At 48.8% G+C, this 13,710-nt stretch overlaps 1 protein-coding gene across 1 annotated transcript in view; it reads right to left on the reverse strand.

Moving 5' to 3' along the window:
- Positions 1-13,710, reverse strand: part of LOC119431228 (uncharacterized) — a 138,751-nt gene that overhangs the window by 46,395 nt on the left and 78,646 nt on the right. Inside the window, 1 exon segment of the mRNA XM_037698705.2 lies at positions 9,080-9,138. The gene's annotated coding sequence lies outside the window, so the exon portion shown is untranslated.

Consider the following 13,710-nt stretch of genomic DNA (forward strand, 5'->3'; position numbering starts at 1 on the left):
TATTTTGCGTGCCAAAGCCACGATCTCGGCTCGCAGTGGGGGAGCACAGGCGGCCATCGACCCGACACACTGCTTTCTTTAAGGATGAATTCTAAGCCCTGGGTCCTAATCCTAATCCTAATTCCAAAGTCGTGGGCAAGGAGCCAGTGACATGGAGGTCCCATCGAACCCTCTGAGCATACCAAACTGTGGGCGCAACAAACAACCGTACTTGTCGGTTGGAGAACGTTCATCCTGCGGCGGTCCCACATACAGGCTCATGATGATTTCGAATTACGTAAGCTACGCTAAACTCAGCGAGGTCTCGTTACCGCGCAGCCATTATGGCTAATCTCTCGGCTACATTAGCTAGCACTAGGCGCAGTATTATGAAGTTTTTGCTGCTACATGTATGACTTTGGGGACCTGGCAGCAGCCTTGAAGAGATGTGCTCGTCCCGCAGGCGGATTAAGCTGACAATGATGAGGAAGGAGAAGTTCCTTAATGAATCCCCGGAGTGTTTTACCTGGCAACGTGCGTAGGATGCTATATACTTCAGATGGGAATAATGAGAAACGAAGCGCATAAGCAGAGTGCGCGCGTGACACTTTTCACAACATGCACAAAACACACCACAACACGCAACCTACGCAAGCTAATTGAAATATCTAACCGAGTCCAGTGTCGCTCAGGAAATAGCGATGACGATTATCTACACTTGAGGCTACGGCAATTTCAACGGGGTCTTGTTCTCGCACAGGCTAATCTGTCGCGCCAAATACCGCTGCGCGGAGCCCTCCCCTATGTGCTTTTGCCACCCTACGGATTCCGCGGGAAAGAGTAGCAATATAACGACACGGGCGTTTCCATTCGTTTCTCGAGCCACACCGAAAACAGGTATACAACGTTCGCGACGTCGACAGCAACTCCGCCGAAAGGTACTAGACAGTCACGGCAGCGGCAGCAGCAGCCACCGCCGCCGTCGGTCGCTGTGGTATGGCGGCCACGACAGCCTTGTCACGCCAACGCCCAGGCCACGGCGCCGCCGACGCATTGCACGCCGCTGTGCATACGTATACCCACCGTCCCCGGGGCCGATCGTAAAGACCTCGATATGAGGTGAAATCGAACTTACGGGGTGTCGCCTTTCGCTCCGTAAACAGCCGCATATAAACGCCGCTGCCGCACCACAGGTGTGTATACACTCGCCCACGAACACGGTGGAAGTATACTTTCCACGCGTATATCGAATGTTGCGTAAATAAAGAATCCGTGTAACAACGGTTCTTCCGTTGTTACAGATGTGGCTTTCATCGATGTGGTTTGTTGAAGACAATGATAGAAGGAAGTCGTGAAACGCAGAGAGGTCGGCCAGAGCTATTGTATACCCAAGCACTCGCGAGTTGTTTGCGGCCAGTAGTGCGAGGCTTCGTGAATGCTCTCGAGCACGAACTGTCTTGGAGAAGACTCGCGCATTCGACAGTGCATAAGTGCCTGCCACTCTGTACTGTGCAAAGGTGACAGTCCTGTGGAAATGGGGAAAATCCTGTGGAAAGTCCAGGTGAAAAGGGAAAATCCTGGGGAAAGCAACGTCCTCCACGGTACAGTATTTCTAAAGTCATTTGGCTAGTAGTAGCTTGTAGCGATGCTAGGGGCAAGGGACATTTTACGGACGAATATTGAATCACTTGTGATTAGTAAATGTCACTTGAGATTAGTAAATCACGCACTCTTCAAAACTATTTGCTTTCATGTGAGAATAAAATGTTGATCATAATTGGATAGAACAAAGGCCAAGTTTCCTTTTTATTGAATTTCGCACTTCGATGCTTCAGTGCCGCTACGTCATTGTGACGTCATCAATTTCGGAGTATCTTCAGCGTATTCGAGCATTTGTGGCGCGTACGAAGTTCTTGAAGCTTTCTGTAGGTTGAGTATCAGGGGGCTTTAATCAAATGCCGTCTAGTCGTTATTTGCCAATACTCATTTAACTGGACCCGAGTAAACGCTTACAAACCCCGTGACGTCACGACGAACTGGTGCGGGAATGTCAGAGAGCCGTCGCCACTTTCATTCGTTTTCGAGTCATTGCTAGCTTAAAAGTTTGAAGATATTGCTATTGCAGAAGTGTAATGAACTAGCGCCGTTTAGCTTCGTAACGAGCAGCGGGAGATGGTGCTGACCAGCGAAAGCTGATCGCCAGAGCCGAAGTGCTGGCACCGCCGCTGGGGTCCTGGACTGAAGGTTCCACCCACCACAGTGATCAAAATACGGTTTTGTCTTTCTCTCTCTCTCTCTCTCTTTAGTATACCTTCAAATGCACAAAACAAAGCTGTTCGTCGTAATAGTGATGCATCAATCTAACCATGCCTTTAGTACTCATTTCCTACAGCGGCGCCATCCAAAAAGCACGCCGAGCCAACACGTATACATACCGGCCTCGATCGCGATCGCCCATCATCTGCCGACGCGGTATTTATATAACTCGCATGCCGATTCGAGATGCCACAGCGACGTACCACCGCTTTTTGCGTCGTCGATTATGGAGGTCGCGAGGAAAGCGCTATGAAGTTACGTCACAGCGCGACTCCGTGTCGACGGGGAAGAGCGTCGTGCCGTCCTTTTCCTTTCCGTTTACCGCCGGGTTTCCGCGGACGGCACTTCCGGCTCACGACCAGCGAAGACGAGGCTCGCACCACTCGACTCGGCGCAAATCGCCCACGCGATGCCAGAATACGGCTAGATATTCGCCCGCATATGCATTAAACATTAACCGGACAAACCAGGTATAGCTATAAGCGCTGGCGTTATTTCTCGTCCAACCACTTCATTCGCAGCCGCAGTAATCGGCTTATTAGCTTTTTCTTTCTGTCCCGTATATAGGCCGATAAAAGGCTCAGGACCAATAAAATCACACGCGCGCCTGCCAGAACCAGCAGGTTCTCGGTATATAGGCAACGGTATAGGCAGCTGTCTGCATGACGTCACGGCCTGGAGCAGGTCCTCTATACGGCTTGTGTCAAAACACGTGGGCAGTGTGAATCGCGCGCAGCTCGCTGTGTGCAGCAGAGTAAGTTGGCAATAAACGCCGCTGTGCGACGATCATTTCGCTTGATGTCATCGCGTTATACATGCGCAAGGATATCAGCAGCAACTTCCAGGCATATCATCATCATATCCAGAATAGCCACAACACGCCGCACTGGCTTACTGTTCCCGAAATTCTACTCGAGCCCGCGGAGTTAAGTCCCGGCACCACGGTGGCCACGTTGCGAACGGTCAGACCGGGAACGGCCATTGATAAACGGAGGCGAGGTTGTAAGCGTAACCCTGCGTCACCATATACATCCCGTTATAGTGACGCGCAGGCGTGCGCGTAAGATTACACGCACTGGCATTGGATGTGCGTCTTGAAACGCTGAGGCGAGTGGTATAGACTCGTCAGAGAAATTATGGACTATCGTAAAGCACTGGACTCGGTCAGTGCGTTATAACAAGATGCCTTGCACAGCATGAGATCTGAAGGATCCCTTTCTGCAAGAAGTGCAAATGTCAGCTTTTGAGGGATGTAGTTGCGGCGTCCGCCGCAAGGGTCTTCCCAACATTCAACAATGACGCAACTTGTGTGTCCGGTCTGTGTGCTCGCTAAACACAAAGCTCTTTCAGCCCCGACTATTGCCCACGTGACTAGTGATCTGACACGGAATTTTCACGCTTTTGATGCGATAGTAAGTGCTGGGAGTTTGCGCTTTCAGATCTGTACGTTTGCTGTCGCATGCGCATATTTTATGCTCGTTAGCTGAGTGCCCTTGGGATATAGCTAGCTTTAATGCGTCCCACATTCCCATCACATAATGAGCAGGAACAACGAGCTGCCGTTCGCGCCGCTTATCCATAATTATCTTCCGCTTCCTACGTCCATCAATCACCGACGAGGCAACAGATCGCCTCGAGTCTTTCGTAATCCAAAACCGGGGTGCGCAATCTTACGCGCACGCTGACGATAATAAGACGTTCCCTGCGAGACAAGAACGACTGACGCTAAGGAGGCAACCAACTCCGCCCCCCTTCCGTCCAGAGTTCGGCGCCAACGCGCACACACATTTCGACAAGCTACGGATGCACTAAAGACGCAAACATAGACACGCACGTGCAGACACGCACAAACATACACGCACGTATACGCATGCACGTAACCCGATATGGGCACGTACTCCAACAAACGCGTCGCGTCGCCGCTTAGGCGTCCGTTCAGGCGACGGCAAAACAAACGCTCGAACGGCAGGCCGACACGCACGTCTCGTAGTTAACGGGCCGTTTCGCAACCGTGGAAGAGACGACGCGCGCCGACGTATCGTCGCGCCTTCTTTCTTTCGTTGGCAAACAAAGAAGCGCTAATCATAGACGGCGAGCGGCACGCGACGAAGCTGGCACAAAGAGTACCAGGGGGCAGCTACAGAGCGTGTAAATGGACAAAGACCTTCTTTCCCTGCGCTGCCGGGTGCGTAGTAATAATGAAAGATGACACCCCGTTTCAGCCCCTATACTCCTCTACCCCTCCCAGCTTTTCTTTCTTCTTTTTTTTTTTCGGCTGACCGGCATCGCCGCAGGAGATGATGGAAGGCGGCCAACGCGATGCTCCGAGTGTGGACAGGGCGAGGGAACAAGCTCTCTTTGTGCGATGAAATGAAACACTATAGAGAATAACGTGCGGAGGAGCAGAGCGGGTGAAAGTGAGAGCTCCCCCATCTTTCAATTCTTTTCTAACATATTGTTTTGTTTTTATTTCATTTTTTTCAGGAGGAGATGGGAGCCAAGGCCACGAGAAACCAAGGTCAGTCATCAGACGCTGATAGCCGGACAAGGCCGAGAAGGGTGATTATCCGCCAAGTTCAAGAGCTAATCAGCGTCGAGCGGTAAACACTTGCCTCGCGTATACACGCGAACATGCCATTAAGGGAGAACCCAATAAGCCGTTCTGGGAATAATTAGGAGACAAACAAGATGGTAGTGCGTTAACTATCGCGCTAGATTCGCACGGCAAGCCTACCTTAGAATTCTAGAAAAGCTGACAAATTTATTGGAAGAGTATAAATAGAAGAAAAAGCTTTCTTTGTATCAAGTTCACGGGCAGTTTGGACGAGGACAAGTGTGTCCCCCTGCTGCAGGTGAATCTAGCCTTGAAAAACCTGTCGGCAATTGCTCCACCATGGCGCCACTTATCAAGTGTGGTAGGGTCTGAAGAAATTCACAACGCATGCGGGGAAGAAAGACTAAAGGCGAGGACGGAGTTCCACCGGGACGAAACATGTTGCGCGCCTTCCATCCCACTTTCACCTTCCTAAGCCCAGCCATCGTGTTCCACTTTGTGCTAACAAGTTCACCTGCATTACGGTGCAAAATTACTCGTCTCAGCATTGCATGCCACATGCTCCACCAACATAAATTGGAACGCGAACAATGAACGAACGGCTGTTACACGAATTACGCGTACATAAAATTGAGACGTGTAATCACTCCGACGCCGGCTTGTAAGCATGGAAGTAGTCCGAAGTATATGTTTTACAGACTAAATTAAGCCTCTGTTACAAGTACACGTGATACTGAAAACGAAACAATGCATTGGAGTAGTTTCGGAAATCTTCGGGTTTGAATTTATGCTGACACAAGGAGGTTTTAAACCTCCTTGTGCTGACAGTACACCCGAGTTCACAGCCAGCCAGGTGCAAAACTAAGCACCTGAGCATGGAGTACTATATGTTCTACAATCAAGTTCATGTACAGTCAGGTGCGAAACTAACCGCCCTAGTAACGGGTGTCATGTTGTACAATCACGTTCATGGGCATTCATGCAAAACTAAGCATCTCAGCATCAGGCCATCATGTTGAATATTGTCAAGTGATGTGCACAAGTAATAATATCCACATATAGTGTTCCATTTTGTAGAGTTCTTGGTAATGAACAATCTTGTTCATTAGAACTCAGGTGCAAAACTGAGCATCTCAGTGCTGGTCGACATGTTTCACTATCAATTTCATCACCAGTTAGATGAAAACTAAGCATCTCAGCATGTATTGTCATGATGTGCAATCAAGTTCGCCAGCAGTCGGGTGCAAAACCAAGCACTTGAGCATGTGATGTCATGTTGCACAATCATGTTCATGGGCAGATTGATGAAACGCTATGCACCTCTACATCGATTTCCATGTTGCGCTACAATTTCCTCGGCTGACATGTGCAAATTAAGCACCAGAACATCAGGCGCCATGTTGTCCAATACAATTTACCCGCGTTGTGCAGCAAAAGTTGAACATCTGAGTCATGTGCAATGTGGAACAACAGGTTCACGGGCAGTCAGGAGTAAAACTCAGTACCTCAGCATAAGAGATCTTAATATACTATCAAGTTCATCAGCAGTCAGGTGGAAAACTAAGCAGCTGGGCCTCGGGTGCCATATTGTGCAATCACGTTCATTAGACAGTCAAATTCAAAACTAAGCATTAAACATCAGGTGCCGTGTCCTATACTATCCAGTTCATGAGCGTCAGGCGCAAGAATTAGCATGTAAACTGTGCCACTGCACGTACTTTCCTAGTCGGCTCATACTTTATAGGAAAACAAAATAACGTGAACAAGACAAGCCCAATAAATAGCATTTTCCCGTGTTCCCGACCCGGCTTTCCCGTATTTTGTGCACATACAACTTTCGTCGCGTCGCCTACCTTGTGTGTGTCCTCCTCCGGATACACGTTTAATTTCTGCAATGACGCGCGTCTGTGACAGTCCTTCCACAACATTCAGCGTGCCCGTATACGTACGAGGAAAAGAGTGTCAAGCATTGAAGTTTCCCCTTTGCTGACACCACGGGACAGCGTCAAGCCTGTCACACCACCCGGCATAAGGACACGCGCAGCCAAGCCAAGGGTGAAAAACACTTTACAGTTCGTGTGCTCGACAGGAGGTACGACGCACCAGCTGATTCGCGCGTAGTTTTTTGGGGCTCAGTTAACACCAGCAAGAGCAGGGTGACCACATATCTCTAGGCGGTCGGTCCCTCCAGCATTCGTCTACACTTCCTTCCAGGGACGGTTTGACACCTTACTGTCCCGACTCGCTTCGAGAAGAAGCTTTCGGCACGGCGGGGACGTTTTCGTGGTTTTCTGGGTTGTGTTAACACCAGCAGGAGAAGGGTGACCCGAGCAAAAAGGAACTTGACCACAGATCTCTCTAGGCGGTCCCTCCAGCGTTCGCCTACACTTCCTTCCAGGGACGGTTTGACACCTTTCTGTCCGGACTCGTTTCGAGGAGGGAGCTTTCGGCACGGGGTCGCCCCGGTGACCTGACACATCGTCCCCGCTACCCCCCAGCACGAACGCTGCGGGACGACCAGGTTTTTTTTCCCTCGAATTCCGGTCGGCAGACCAGCCGGCCACAAAACGACGCACGTATGTATGTACGCGAGAAAGTTGTAACCGCGCTTTCACTCTCGTCTCGTCCCGTTCTCGGTTCTTGTGTTTTCTCTCGTTTTCTTCTCTTCTTCCAAGGTGGCGTTGCTATCATCTCGCCTTCTTTCACGGGTCTTTAGCTAATGACTCTGTACGCTCCTGCAGCGGCCCATAGAAAGGGCCACTGAAGAGAAAGCCACGACCGACACGAAGAAGACGTGGCAGCTAGACGCTCTTTTTCACGGCGTCCACCCCGCGACCGATCCACCATCTTCTTTTTCTGCTCTTTCCACGCGAAACCTCGCGAAAGCTTGCTCGGCCGACCCCAAGACGCCGTCGCATCGTTTGTACTCTTTTATGTCGGCCTTTGCTTTGTGCTGTTTCTTTGATTTTCCGGGTTCAGGAGCGGCGGGTCGCGGTAATGTGGTACGCGCACGCCGTTCTTTGACCCGAGCGAATGAAGCACGCTTTCGCACTTCTCCTACTCTAATGACTTTGCCTTCATTCTTTCGTTGTCGCTTGTTTTTCTTAAAAGTTCCGAGAAAGCGGCTTATTTCGGTCCGTCTCCTGGAAGTCTGTACCGCGGCGTTGCCCGACTTCCCTCTGAACCACTGCCATATAGCTGAGATGATTGAAACGTGCCGCTCACTGAGAGAAACTTAACAAACATGCTGGGGAACGCCCTGAGGCATCTTGATACATCAGCGATGATATCAACTAAGTGTCAATGCTGCCAAGAATACCCCTCCATAGTACATGCTAGGTCAGCAATGACAGCTATAACATATCAATACTGGTATAATTGTTGTTCCGGCACAAAGAACGAAGGACGACCCTCAATGAGCACAAGAATGACCAAACTGAACCCGAAAGTCCATGTCTGGCCCACTAACTCCTTCAATCATTGAATGTCCATAAAAAGACAACGTGTTATTCATTGTTTTTCACAATACTACTGAGACTGAAATACGGCACACCACCGTCTATGCGAGTATCTCACAGGGCGCTGTGACGCCGTGAATAAGTGCTGGGATATAGAAAGCAGGGTTGAACGCGGCTTGGCCTAAGACATGGTCACCTGGCTTCATAAATTAAGCTTTCTCGAAATTAGGTATACATAAAGAGTGTCGTTTCTCCCACAACACTTCTCGCATTTACGTTAGCTCACGTTTAATATAGCAAGTTGTACTCGTGTCCTCAATAGCCGAAGGAAACGGAAGACGCACGATTGAAACCGCGGGTACACTGACGCAGACCACGTCTTTCCTTCGAACACCTACGCTGGCGGTACGCTCGTAAACAAGTGCTACAACTTTACAACGCAGCCTGAGTTTCAATATTTGAATACCAATTTCAGGCGAAGACACAATTTCACAAGCTGTTCAAGTACAGTCTAAACCTAAATCCGGTGAACATAAATCTGTTCACCGGACGCGCTTTCAATCATGTTGTAGCTCTACGAGAAAGATCTCAGTCCGAAGCCCCTACTTCCCGGCACTCCCACACGTGCAACAGCACTGGAGCGCCACTTTTGACTCTATAGTTAACAGTAAGAAACTCTACGCTGGTCATGTTACTGTAATGTCTCGTGTCTTCGCAAAGCCATCGAGATAGACCTTGCACATAGGCGAAGTCATCAGCGTGTAAGACTCACCTGCTCAGGAAACGGGTCCGTAGAGCCGGCGGTACCGTCCTAGCGACTCCATCGTACACCTGCAAAGACGCAAACAAGAAAAAAAAGATTGTTTACATCAGCAAAAGCCGACAAACTCGTCTACTTGGTAAATCCCCTTTATATAGTGTCCTTGAGGTCATTATTGATCACCATCATCAAACTTCGCAAGGCCCCGGCCTGTACATTGAGCGCCAGTCTAGCAGTCAGCTGTTCTTACAACGTCAATGGCTCAGTCAATCATCCAAACAAGACAGAGAGTAAGGGCAATATGGAGATTTGAAGTTACGAACAGTGCATAATCAAGGGATGGTCTCAAGCTGAGGACAGCATTTTGTAGGCATTGTGTAGAAAACATACGAAGTCCTTCGATAAAGTCTATAGTTTCTCTCCAGTCTGCCTGTAGACTTACGGCTAGATTTAGTCTAGTAATGTTTAATAAACTTTCGGCAAAGCAACCCACTTCAATGTCTATGGTAGTAATTGTTAACGACCACCTTTTTTTTTTTTTTTTTTGACGCCACGTCGAAGTTACGTAGGCAACACAGACAAGCCTATAAGATGGCAACGTGGTCCACAAGAAATCTGCAAGGAATCTGTACACTGCGTGAACTTATTTTCTCAAAGTGAGATATCTATTGAACATGTGACCACATCAGCAGGCAGAGCACTCCAGTTTTGTGATCGTCCGGCGAAATAAAAAGTGTTAGAAGAATTCGGGTTACAGAAAAAAATCTGCCAACAGTTTGTCATCGTAAGAATGTGTGCAGCGCCGACGGGCAAGCTTCATGAAGAAACAGGGAAAGGATAATTATATAATGAATGACAAAGATGTCGCCCTATGGTTAACTCTTTCAGCCTGCTGCAGCGTGCTGCGGTAAAGGGAAATGGAGTAAAAGATAGTTACCAGAGAGAGAGAGGAAAGGCAGGGAGGTTAACCAGAAGCGATCTTTCCGGTTTGCTACCCTACACTGGGGTGGGGGATATAGGGGTTAGAAGGAGTGCAAAGAGAGAGAGATAGTTACCAGAGTTGACAACATGTACATAGGGCGCGAACTAATGGTCTGTCATATGAACTTTTGATGATGATGACTAATGGGGCTTATAGGCGCAAGGGCCACGTGTGGCCAAAGAGCGCCAAGATGGTGGTATTGGGTTGTCAATGGTACGTGAACTGTGAATTACGAAGGGTGGAGGAAACTCCTCGCCGGAGGCCATGCGGCATTCGAAAAGATATAAACTACCGGGTCAAGCCTACGAAGACGGCTACGGCGACTGCCCTGTGGTGACCAGCGTCCGTTTGTCGCAGTTCGCCTAAGTTTTACCAAGCGCTTTTCTTAAAGCATACAAACTTAAGTATAGTGAGCACCAGCGTCTCGCAACTTCGCTTCGCCTTTCACCGTAATTTCAGTCTTTCCAAACTGCCTCACCGCGACTTCCCGCGGCCGAAGCCCGCCCATGCCTGACCGCGAGCGTTAGTGACCTTGTGGGAGCGTCGAAGCGCAACGGCAAGCGAGCCTTCATTGACACGAGCACACATACACACACCCCAATAATGACCGCTGACGCCGCCAGCCGTGCACCTGGCGCTATTGGCGTTTTACAACTCTTTTCCGCAGTAGTATATCCCATTCTTCTCCCTCGCTTTCGTTAGAATTTCTCTCGATTCGCACAGCTAGGCTTTTCTTACTCGAGAAGCCATTCGCACGTGATAATGTCTTATTCTTTTCTTCTTTTTTTATCCTGTGAAACCACTCGATAGCTGCCGAGGTGGGTACTTTTGAAATCCCCCCGTCTGACACGAGCGAAAGAAGCAAGCCCCTGTAGGCAAGGCTTGCAGTTCCCGTATTTGGGAAGCACAAGAGTACTTTCAGGGCGTCGAGTGTATAAACCTAGTCTGGCTTCGGTTGGACCACTGTTAAAGAATACTCGGAAAGTAATGAGGCTTACACTATTTGAACGAGACAGTTGATTTTGTGACGACCGAGCAAAGCAGCTTCCTCGTTGAAGAAAAAAAAAAAAAAAGTCTCGAGCCAAGTAAGAAATCGATGAAGTCGTTCACAGAGCCAAGAAGGCCGGCGCTTTTAGATGTCTAACTCTCAATACTGCACCACGTCAGTAAAAAAACGAGACGTTGCTTGAATAGGTCAGCAACAGTAGCGTTCGCAGCGGCAATCACAGAAAGCCTGATTTATCAACCTTGAACTATAAGTGTTTTCTCAACAACATGCTTCCCCTAGAGCTCAAGCCTAGAAGAACGTTAGTTAATCTTCGACGAAGTCACAGCATTAGTCAGCAAGTTGGCAGTTAGATAATAGATGCGCTAATCTCTTATATTCCCATTATCACCAACCAAAATGCAGCGTATCAAAAACTACTCGTCGTGTCAGCCACAAGAAGCGTTCCTCCATTGTCCGTCTTTAATCACCCTTTGTATACGACGCCCACTCAATGGGAGCATCATCACGGAAGAATTAGCAGAACACAGTGGGCGTGCTTCCCTCTTATCTCTTAATCACGCAATCGGCTCTCAGTGATTAGCTAAAAGAAGCGCTAGCTTTAGCTGGAGTCCACGGGGTTTGAGATAGGATATAGACAACCTATCGAACCTTGAAGGCAATTTTATCAATCCGTAAAAATGATTATCGAACCCTAAAGGTGGAAGCCGTCGTCAAGGAAATGAAACGTGTATAGTAACAGCGGGAGAGCAAACGAGATTGGTTCGCTTAAGTGAAACGGTTCATGCAGAAACACCCAACTAGTGCAGAGACCGTATCAGACATGACGCATACACGCGCAAAGACCGCACGAAGACAGATAATTACTGAAGTAAAAAAAAAATCTACAGAAAGAAAAATGATAAAAGCGTGCAGTAGTATAGCCCTGTGGGACGCGCCAGGCGACCTCACGAATGCACTCGGTAGAGAGACCCACTGGGAAGAAAAAAAAAACTGGATCCAGAGCGAAGGCCGACCCCAGCTCAGCACGGACCGCCATCGACTGTCGCCCGTGCTCCGGATACGGTGAAATCAGCTGGGAGAATCTTCGGGATCGACTTCGCGGTGCGGCGAGTCTCACTTCGCTCAGTCTTTTTGGCTTACTTTCTTTTATCTTAATTCTTTCAATTCCCTCCAGCCAGTTTTCTCCGCGCAACCGCTCGATTTCATAATCCGACCCGCATGCATTGAACGCGCGTCCCCCCGCAGTTCCGTCGACTGCGGCGCAGGAGCGATATGGCGCAGCGCGCTGGCTAAGTGCCATACGCGTGCGTGGTGGATAGATGTACACAATGCCTCCAGGTGAATCCCGAGTGCAGCGTGTGTATACGTGAGCCAAATAGGTGAGCGGTGAACGATGATTGGCCGACAAAGCCAGCGCGCGCTACTGTATACCGTGGATGTACCTCGATATAATGAAGTTGTACTTGCAGCGAAAAACTTCGTTATATCGCGAATTTCGTTAATTCGGGGTTTCGCTAATTCAATGGAACTAAGATCGGGAAAATAAAATAATTTGCTACACCGCGAATTTCGCTAAATCGAGCTTCGTTATATCGAGGTTTGAAAGCTCGACGCGGATACGAAGATGGATGAACGAACGCGCGGCCTATGAGGGGAAACAATGAAGTCGAGAGTTGAGAACAACTGCTCCGAATATCGACGGTGCACGTTGATGCTATACCAGCGCCAAAACGGTGACAGATAGAAAAGAACTACGCGACCACCACTTTCGTGGGTTGATCGAGACAGGGACGCGAAAGTTAATGCCACGAGCGTATGACAATTCATTGGAGTTCACCGGTCAACTGTCACGGTGGGTCAGTGACTGTACAGCGTTTCGCTGCTGAGTACGAGGTCGTAGGTTCGAATCCGTGATGCTGCGACCACATTTAGACGGGAACGAAATGCAAAAAAAAAAATACTCGTGTATACTTAAGTTGAGATGCACGTTAAAGAAGCCCAGCGGCTCAAAATTTGTCAGGAGCCTCCCGCAACCACGACGTCTCTCAAATCCCTACTGAGCGCTACTTTATTGGGCCGTTAAAACTCACGAACGCTAAAAAAGGGCCTTTTAGCTGATTGATATCAGCTAAAAGGCCCTTTTTTTAGCGTTATATTATCGTTAGGTTAAAATTCCTTCATGGTTGGGTTGAGGCACGCTGTTTCTCGTTAACTGCCTGACGAAGAGATGCGCACTTATCGAAGCATTCACCCCGGGTTGAGGCTTCCCTTGTTCGCATATATGTTGTATACACACCAGCTCTGCGGATGTGGCGCATGACTTGCGAAGGCGTTAATTCCTTCTAGCACCGTTGCTATCTTCGGACCACTCTGCCCTCAGCACTTTATTGCCATATGATAAGGCGAAGGTTTTTCCCTGCCACACCCGTGCTACTTCGTTAACCGCTATACCACTGCTGCCTCGTTAAGTCAAACAAGCTATCACGTCACTTAGCTTCCAACACTGCGTTGGATATACGTGTTTCCTTTTTTTATTTTTTTTTCGTCCGTTCTAGGTTCTAAACCAAACCGAATGATAGCACTAGCTGTAGAGCGAAAATTTAGGGAGTCCGACATAAAGAAGTCTTAAAAAAAAAGGAAGAAAAAAAGCAG

Source organism: Dermacentor silvarum, chromosome 10 (assembly GCF_013339745.2).
Source record: "Dermacentor silvarum isolate Dsil-2018 chromosome 10, BIME_Dsil_1.4, whole genome shotgun sequence".
Classification (NCBI taxonomy): domain Eukaryota; kingdom Metazoa; phylum Arthropoda; class Arachnida; order Ixodida; family Ixodidae; genus Dermacentor; species Dermacentor silvarum.